At 35.0% G+C, this 7397-nt stretch overlaps 2 long non-coding RNA genes across 2 annotated transcripts; both read right to left on the reverse strand.

The window, feature by feature from the left end:
- Positions 1-2047: 2047 nt before the first annotated feature.
- LOC146702784 (uncharacterized) lies at positions 2048-4080 on the reverse strand. Its single transcript, XR_014922082.1, has 3 exons — positions 2997-4080; positions 2405-2630; positions 2048-2069 (listed from the first exon to the last, which is right to left on the reverse strand). It is a non-coding gene; the product is annotated as an uncharacterized LOC146702784 (long non-coding RNA).
- A 1827-nt stretch (positions 4081-5907) lies between these two features.
- On the reverse strand, positions 5908-7110 carry LOC146702785 (uncharacterized). Its single transcript, XR_014922083.1, has 3 exons — positions 6849-7110; positions 6265-6490; positions 5908-5929 (listed from the first exon to the last, which is right to left on the reverse strand). It is a non-coding gene; the product is annotated as an uncharacterized LOC146702785 (long non-coding RNA).
- Between the last annotated feature and the right edge of the window lie 287 nt (positions 7111-7397).

A 7397-nucleotide genomic window follows, 5' to 3' on the forward strand; every position in this document is an offset into this window, starting at 1 on the left:
AGATCACAACAACAGCTGTATAAAAGTCTCAGCTTAACCTTGTGCCATCCTTTAAAAAACTTACGTTGATCACCCTGGGGACCCAAAAAGGCCCCAGTATGGCACAAGGGTTAACAGTGACTTATATGAAAGAGCAAACAAACAAACAAACAAACAAACACAAGAAACACTAAACACAGCATCCTGCCCAGCTCTGTAACAGGTAATGTAGCGTAAAAACAAATTTTTCTACACTATAAATAAAATTTAAGAAATATTTGTTACTTACAGTTGATAGTTGAAATTCTTGACGCAATGATTCAACTTCAGGATCATTAATCCCAGCAAACTTCGTTGGGGAAGCATATGCCATTCTCTATTTATGATAAAGTATGAGGTTAATTAGTTACATTTTACACAACATTCAAACAATATACAAACATGAGAGCATCAAAGAGACTTTACTTACACATAAACATGTAGTTAGTTCACAATAATGATCAGTAATGCAATTACATTCATTCAAAAAACACAAAACATATATATAAATGGTAAATGGCCTGTATTTGTATAGCGCTTTACTAATCCCTAAGGACCCCAAAGCGCTTTACACATCCAGAATGAAGGTGTAAATTAGTCAATGTATGACATTAAGATAATGCTCACCAACTCTTGCTGTCTGCTGCTCAAATTTGCTTAAAGAAAAGGATTGAACGCACAACAAATCACAGCTATGTGAAAAATTACAATTATCCTCTTACGCTCTATAGCCACCAGTACTGTGGCTCAAGAGGTATTTATTGAAATCATGAGGGACATTCAAAAAACTTCAAATGATCCAATCACAGAAGCCAACAGGGGAGGGACTGTCACAAAGTAACCAGTGAAGTTACAATACAATAAACAGTACTCAACACCTTTTTTCCCTTGAGTAGTTAAAACCTTTATTCAGCAGTACACTAATTTTCATAGCTGTTGTCCACACCCTTGGCTTTGCCAAAAGACACAATTCAATCTTTTGTCTCAAACTCAGTCTCACCTTCGTTTCACAGCCTTACAACTTATTCATTTCAACAGTGTGACCTCAAGTTTGCCCCCCGCTTCCCCTTCACACATGAAAACAAAAGACAGCCATTGATAGTCTCTACCACTAACTGTCTCACCACACCTATTTCTGAATTAAAAATTACCCAAAGTGACCTAAAACATGCCACTTTGGGTCAAATGTGAAAAAATATATTAATCTAAGAAAACTTAGCATTATTATAAAACATCTGTCACAAGTCTTCGTCTGTCTGAGTGGTGACCTCTGTCACATCTGAACAACACAAAAACAAAGGGGGAAAGGTGAGGGGTTATACTTTTCTACATCACTGGTTGTTTGTTGTTGGCTTTAAACAAAATAACCAATAATTATTACAACAATTAAGCAGCATTACTCAATTTCTTCCTATTATATAAAAATGAAGCCAATATCTGGATGAGCTCTAATTACATGAATTAGCCGTGATATATGCCAATATGTCAATATGTATGAGAAATACAATATGTCAACATAATTTAAAAAACACAATCAATGAAGATTATTCCAGAGTCTCGGGCATGCCAGGGCATGTCAGGGTAAACTTCATTCAACTACAGAGGATACTTGCAGTCAAACTAAAAGAAGCTGTCAAAATGGACAGCAAAGTTGCTTTCATGTTTTAATTAAAAACAGTCTGGAAACACAACAAACAGTAGTCAAGACCTTTTTTCCCCTTTAGTAGTTAAAAGCTTTAATCGGCAGGGCACTAATTTCCACATCTGTAGTCCACATCTTGACCTTCTCAATAGACAGTTTTAACAGCTTCTCCCCCCCCCCCCCCCCCCCCGCTTCCCCTTCACACATGAAAACAAAAGACAGCCATTGATAGTCTCTACCACTAACTGTCTCACCACACCTATTTCTGAATTAAAAATTACCCAAAGTGACCTAAAACATGCCACTTTGGGTCAAATGTGAAAAAATATATTAATCTAAGAAAACTTAGCATTATTATAAAACATCTGTCACAAGTCTTCGTCTGTCTGAGTGGTGGCCTCTGTCACATCTGAACAAAACAAAAACAAATAATATTTTTTGACAGTTAGTATTTATAAACAACTTTAACAAATATACATGGGTAAAACAGACATTTGCATATATCTAATCCTTATAAAATCACAAATGAAGAAAACAAAACATGATACTAATCATGGATTTAATATTTTCTCCAAATGATTTATCATAAACTAAAATAAATAATTCGCATTCATGTTTATTTGTATGTAGACAGTCGTTCAATAGTAATTCATAGAGTATTTTTTCTAAGTCCCATTTCTTAAAATAAGACACTGAAGCCAACATTCACTGTTTATACCATCCAAACAATACATTAAGACTTACCATCACGTGCGAATGTAATCGAAGCTTGCAATGCATCCAGCTCCTGGGCAGTGTTATTCAGCATTTCTTTTTCAGCATCCAGCTGTTCTTTTAAAACAGAAATCTTTCTTTCGGCTGCACGCCTGAGCCGCACCTGCCGAACCAAGAGGTCCATTGCCTTGGCATGAAGTTGCAAGCACCTTGTATATAGATCCTCTCTGCTGACCCCTGGGTCCAAGCAGGCATACTGAAATTACAAAATATTTTGGATCATAACAAAATTAGAAAACAGTTATTCGCTTCAATCTATGCTGCCGCTACAATGTAATGTTTGTAGTGCCAGATCACAACAACAGCTGTATAAAAGTCTCAGCTTAACCTTGTGCCATCCTTTAAAAAACTTACGTTGATCACCCTGGGGACCCAAAAAGGCCCCAGTATGGCACAAGGGTTAACAGTGACTTATATGAAAGAGCAAACAAACAAACAAACAAACAAACAAACACAAGAAACACTAAACACAGCATCCTGCCCAGCTCTGTAACAGGTAATGTAGCGTAAAAACAAATTTTTCTACACTATAAATACAATTTAAGAAATATTTGTTACTTACAGTTGATAGTTGAAATTCTTGACGCAATGATTCAACTTCAGGATCATTAATCCCAGCAAACTTCGTTGGGGAAGCATATGCCATTCTCTATTTATGATAAAGTATGAGGTTAATTAGTTACATTTTACACAACATTCAAACAATATACAAACATGAGAGCATCAAAGAGACTTTACTTACACATAAACATGTAGTTAGTTCACAATAATGATCAGTAATGCAATTACATTCATTCAAAAAACACAAAACATATATATAAATGGTAAATGGCCTGTATTTCTATATCGCTTTACTAGTCCCTAAGGACCCCAAAGCGCTTTACACATCCAGAATGAAGGTGTAAATTAGTCAATGTATGACATTAAGATAATGCTCACCAACTCTTGCTGTCTGCTGCTCAAATTTGCTTAAAGAAAAGGATTGAACGCACAACAAATCACAGCTATGTGAAAAATTACAATTATCCTCTTACGCTCTATAGCCACCAGTACTGTGGCTCAAGAGTTATGCAAAAACCTCCATGCAAATATCACGTAGTATCCACAGAAGCCTTATAATTTTAGCTAAATGGTCATATAAACCATTTCTAAAACTACCAAAGACAGCAGAAACAAGCATGATTGAAATAGCAGTTACTAAACTGCTTAAAATCTGCTAAACACACATAAACCAGCCAAAAATGTTCCACACTTCATGTATTTCATTATATTCATGTTGTGCTTTACTTGTAATAAGAAATCAGTGGCTAATTACCCGGCCTAGCTTTCACAGATTTCAGTCTTTCAAAAAAGACCACAAAATGGCTTAATGGCCCAAATTCACTAAAACAGAAAACCAAACCAAAGACTTTTCACCGGTACCCCTCCCACAAACAATAAAAAAATAACTTAAATACAAAGTAAATTCTGTTACTGAAATTTAAAATGTGGTTTTACACCAAAAATAAAATTCAATTTACAACAAATAAAACTTACCAAGAATTGCACAAGGGCAGGGTTTTTCAAAAATAATCTCTTGTGATGTTTGTTATAGTGGTCTAAAATAATGTCCTCGAATCCTCAGAATGTTAAAATCCAAAGCTCTCCTCTTCTCGTTTGCTAAAAGCAAAGTGGCTTAAAAACCAGTGGCTTAAAAACCAGTGGCACAGATATTTATTGAAATCATGAGGGACATTCAAAAAACTTCAAATGATCTTTTGTCTCAGTCTAACCTTTTCAACAGTGTCACTTGCCCCCCCCCCCCCTTGCTTGCCCTTCACACATGAAAACAAAAGACAGCCATTGATAGTCTCTGCCACCAACTGTCTCACCACACCTAATTCTGAATTAACAATTACCCAAAGTGACCTAAAACATGCCACTTTTGGGTCACTTTAGGTCACAGTCCCAGTGGGTGACAGCATATAAAAGTAAGAAAGCTTAGCAAGTACCTGATGCTGTCAAATCATAAGAAATTAGCAGAAATATCGTAAAACCAAAACAGTCAAATGAAAAAGCAGCATAAGCCAAAGTTCCTTCAGAAGTACAGTATCAGAGAATGGTGAAAGACTGTTGGAATAATTGGCAGTGGATTTTATCGTGTGGTCTCTGTGTTTTTCTGTCAGTTAATCAGGCTGAATCTGCCAAACTGCGAGATCATTGAAAGGCCCACAACGAATAGACACAACGAAGGTTAAATCAATTTGGTAGCAAAAGACTGTTATTTAGCATCTTCATTGATGTCAATGACAAACAAAGAAGAATAGTTCATTCTGGTGAAAAACCAGCACGAGTTATCTACACAAATCTTCCATAGCTCTAAGGATTAACGGCAAGTCTTGTTCCTTACTGTTCATATTGAGCTTCTGTTTAATACATTGGCAGTGCAATAGCATAGTGTTTAGGTTTATATCAACAAAATACAGGAATCTTAATAGAACAACTAGAGAATGAGAAGAATACATAAATATGAAAAAATATATTTCAGCTTCTCCTCTCTGTTGTGTTGCAACATAGCCATTCGACATGGAAAATGAAGTAGCTTTCAAGAAAGAGAAAGCTTGAAAAACTTACAAACACTGACAATCAACTAGTGTACAGCTTTCAAGTGTAATTTATACATTTTAATAGTAATGTCTTTAAAACTATCAGTGACATTGAAAGGAGTTATTAGTTATTATCAAAACATCAAATTGTTCATAAAACATAAGTTCGCTTTTTTTTATTTTAAAGCCAAAATGACACCAGTGACACCACTAGTGTTTTATAAATCTTGATTCATAAACAATTATGTTAGAAACTTATTTCCTATTCACAATACTTGTTATTATTAAACATTTAATGTGAAAAAGTTTCATCCTCCTCTTAGTCTTCATACATCTCTTTTTTTAAACTTGTAGAGTTGTAGAATTTAAACTAATAACACATATACCATAAGGATGAATAAACAGTCAAAGAAAACCAAAATTTAAAACAGGAACATTTATTATAAAATATTTACACATCTGTCACAACTCTTTGTCTGTCTGACTGGAGTCCTCTGTCACATATGTACAAAACAAACCAAAACAATATTTTTCACAGTTGAGTATTCACAGTATTTATAAAGCAATTGTAAAAAAATTGAGTAGTTAAAATCTTTATTCAGCAGTACACTAATTTCCATAGCTGTTGTCACCTTGGTTTCACAGCCTTACAACTTATTCATTCAACAGTGTGACCTCAAGTTTGCCCCCCGCTTCCCCTTCACACATGAAAACAAAAGACAGCCATTGATAGTCTCTACCACTAACTGTCTCACCACACCTATTTCTGAATTAAAAATTACCCAAAGTGACCTAAAACATGCCACTTTGGGTCAAATGTGAAAAAATATATTAATCTAAGAAAACTTAGCATTATTATAAAACATCTGTCACAAGTCTTCGTCTGTCTGAGTGGTGGCCTCTGTCACATCTGAACAAAACAAAAACAAATAATATTTTTTGACAGTTAGTATTTATAAACAACTTTAACAAATATACATGGGTAAAACAGACATTTGCATATATCTAATCCTTATAAAATCACAAATGAAGAAAACAAAACATGATACTAATCATGGATTTAATATTTTCTCCAAATGATTTATCATAAACTAAAATAAATAATTCGCATTCATGTTTATTTGTATGTAGACAGTCGTTCAATAGTAATTCATAGAGTATTTTTTCTAAGTCCCATTTCTTAAAATAAGACACTGAAGCCAACATTCACTGTTTATACCATCCAAACAATACATTAAGACTTACCATCACGTGCGAATGTAATCGAAGCTTGCAATGCATCCAGCTCCTGGGCAGTGTTATTCAGCATTTCTTTTTCAGCATCCAGCTGTTCTTTTAAAACAGAAATCTTTCTTTCGGCTGCACGCCTGAGCCGCACCTGCCGAACCAAGAGGTCCATTGCCTTGGCATGAAGTTGCAAGCACCTTGTATATAGATCCTCTCTGCTGACCCCTGGGTCCAAGCAGGCATACTGAAATTACAAAATATTTTGGATCATAACAAAATTAGAAAACAGTTATTCGCTTCAATCTATGCTGCCGCTACAATGTAATGTTTGTAGTGCCAGATCACAACAACAGCTGTATAAAAGTCTCAGCTTAACCTTGTGCCATCCTTTAAAAAACTTACGTTGATCACCCTGGGGACCCAAAAAGGCCCCAGTATGGCACAAGGGTTAACAGTGACTTATATGAAAGAGCAAACAAACAAACAAACAAACACAAGAAACACTAAACACAGCATCCTGCCCAGCTCTGTAACAGGTAATGTAGCGTAAAAACAAATTTTTCTACACTATAAATAAAATTTAAGAAATATTTGTTACTTACAGTTGATAGTTGAAATTCTTGACGCAATGATTCAACTTCAGGATCATTAATCCCAGCAAACTTCGTTGGGGAAGCATATGCCATTCTCTATTTATGATAAAGTATGAGGTTAATTAGTTACATTTTACACAACATTCAAACAATATACAAACATGAGAGCATCAAAGAGACTTTACTTACACATAAACATGTAGTTAGTTCACAATAATGATCAGTAATGCAATTACATTCATTCAAAAAACACAAAACATATATATAAATGGTAAATGGCCTGTATTTGTATAGCGCTTTACTAGTCCCTAAGGACCCCAAAGCGCTTTACACATCCAGAATGAAGGTGTAAATTAGTCAATGTATGACATTAAGATAATGCTCACCAACTCTTGCTGTCTGCTGCTCAAATTTGCTTAAAGAAAAGGATTGAACGCACAACAAATCACAGCTATGTGAAAAATTACAATTATCCTCTTACGCTCTATAGCCACCAGTACTGTGGCTCAAGAGTTATGCAAAAACCTCCATGCAAATATCACGTAGTATCCACAGAAG

This window comes from Copadichromis virginalis, linkage group LG8, assembly GCF_057382275.1.
Source record: "Copadichromis virginalis isolate Kocher_CV1m ecotype Utaka linkage group LG8, C_Virginalis_male_GT1.1, whole genome shotgun sequence".
Classification (NCBI taxonomy): domain Eukaryota; kingdom Metazoa; phylum Chordata; class Actinopteri; order Cichliformes; family Cichlidae; genus Copadichromis; species Copadichromis virginalis.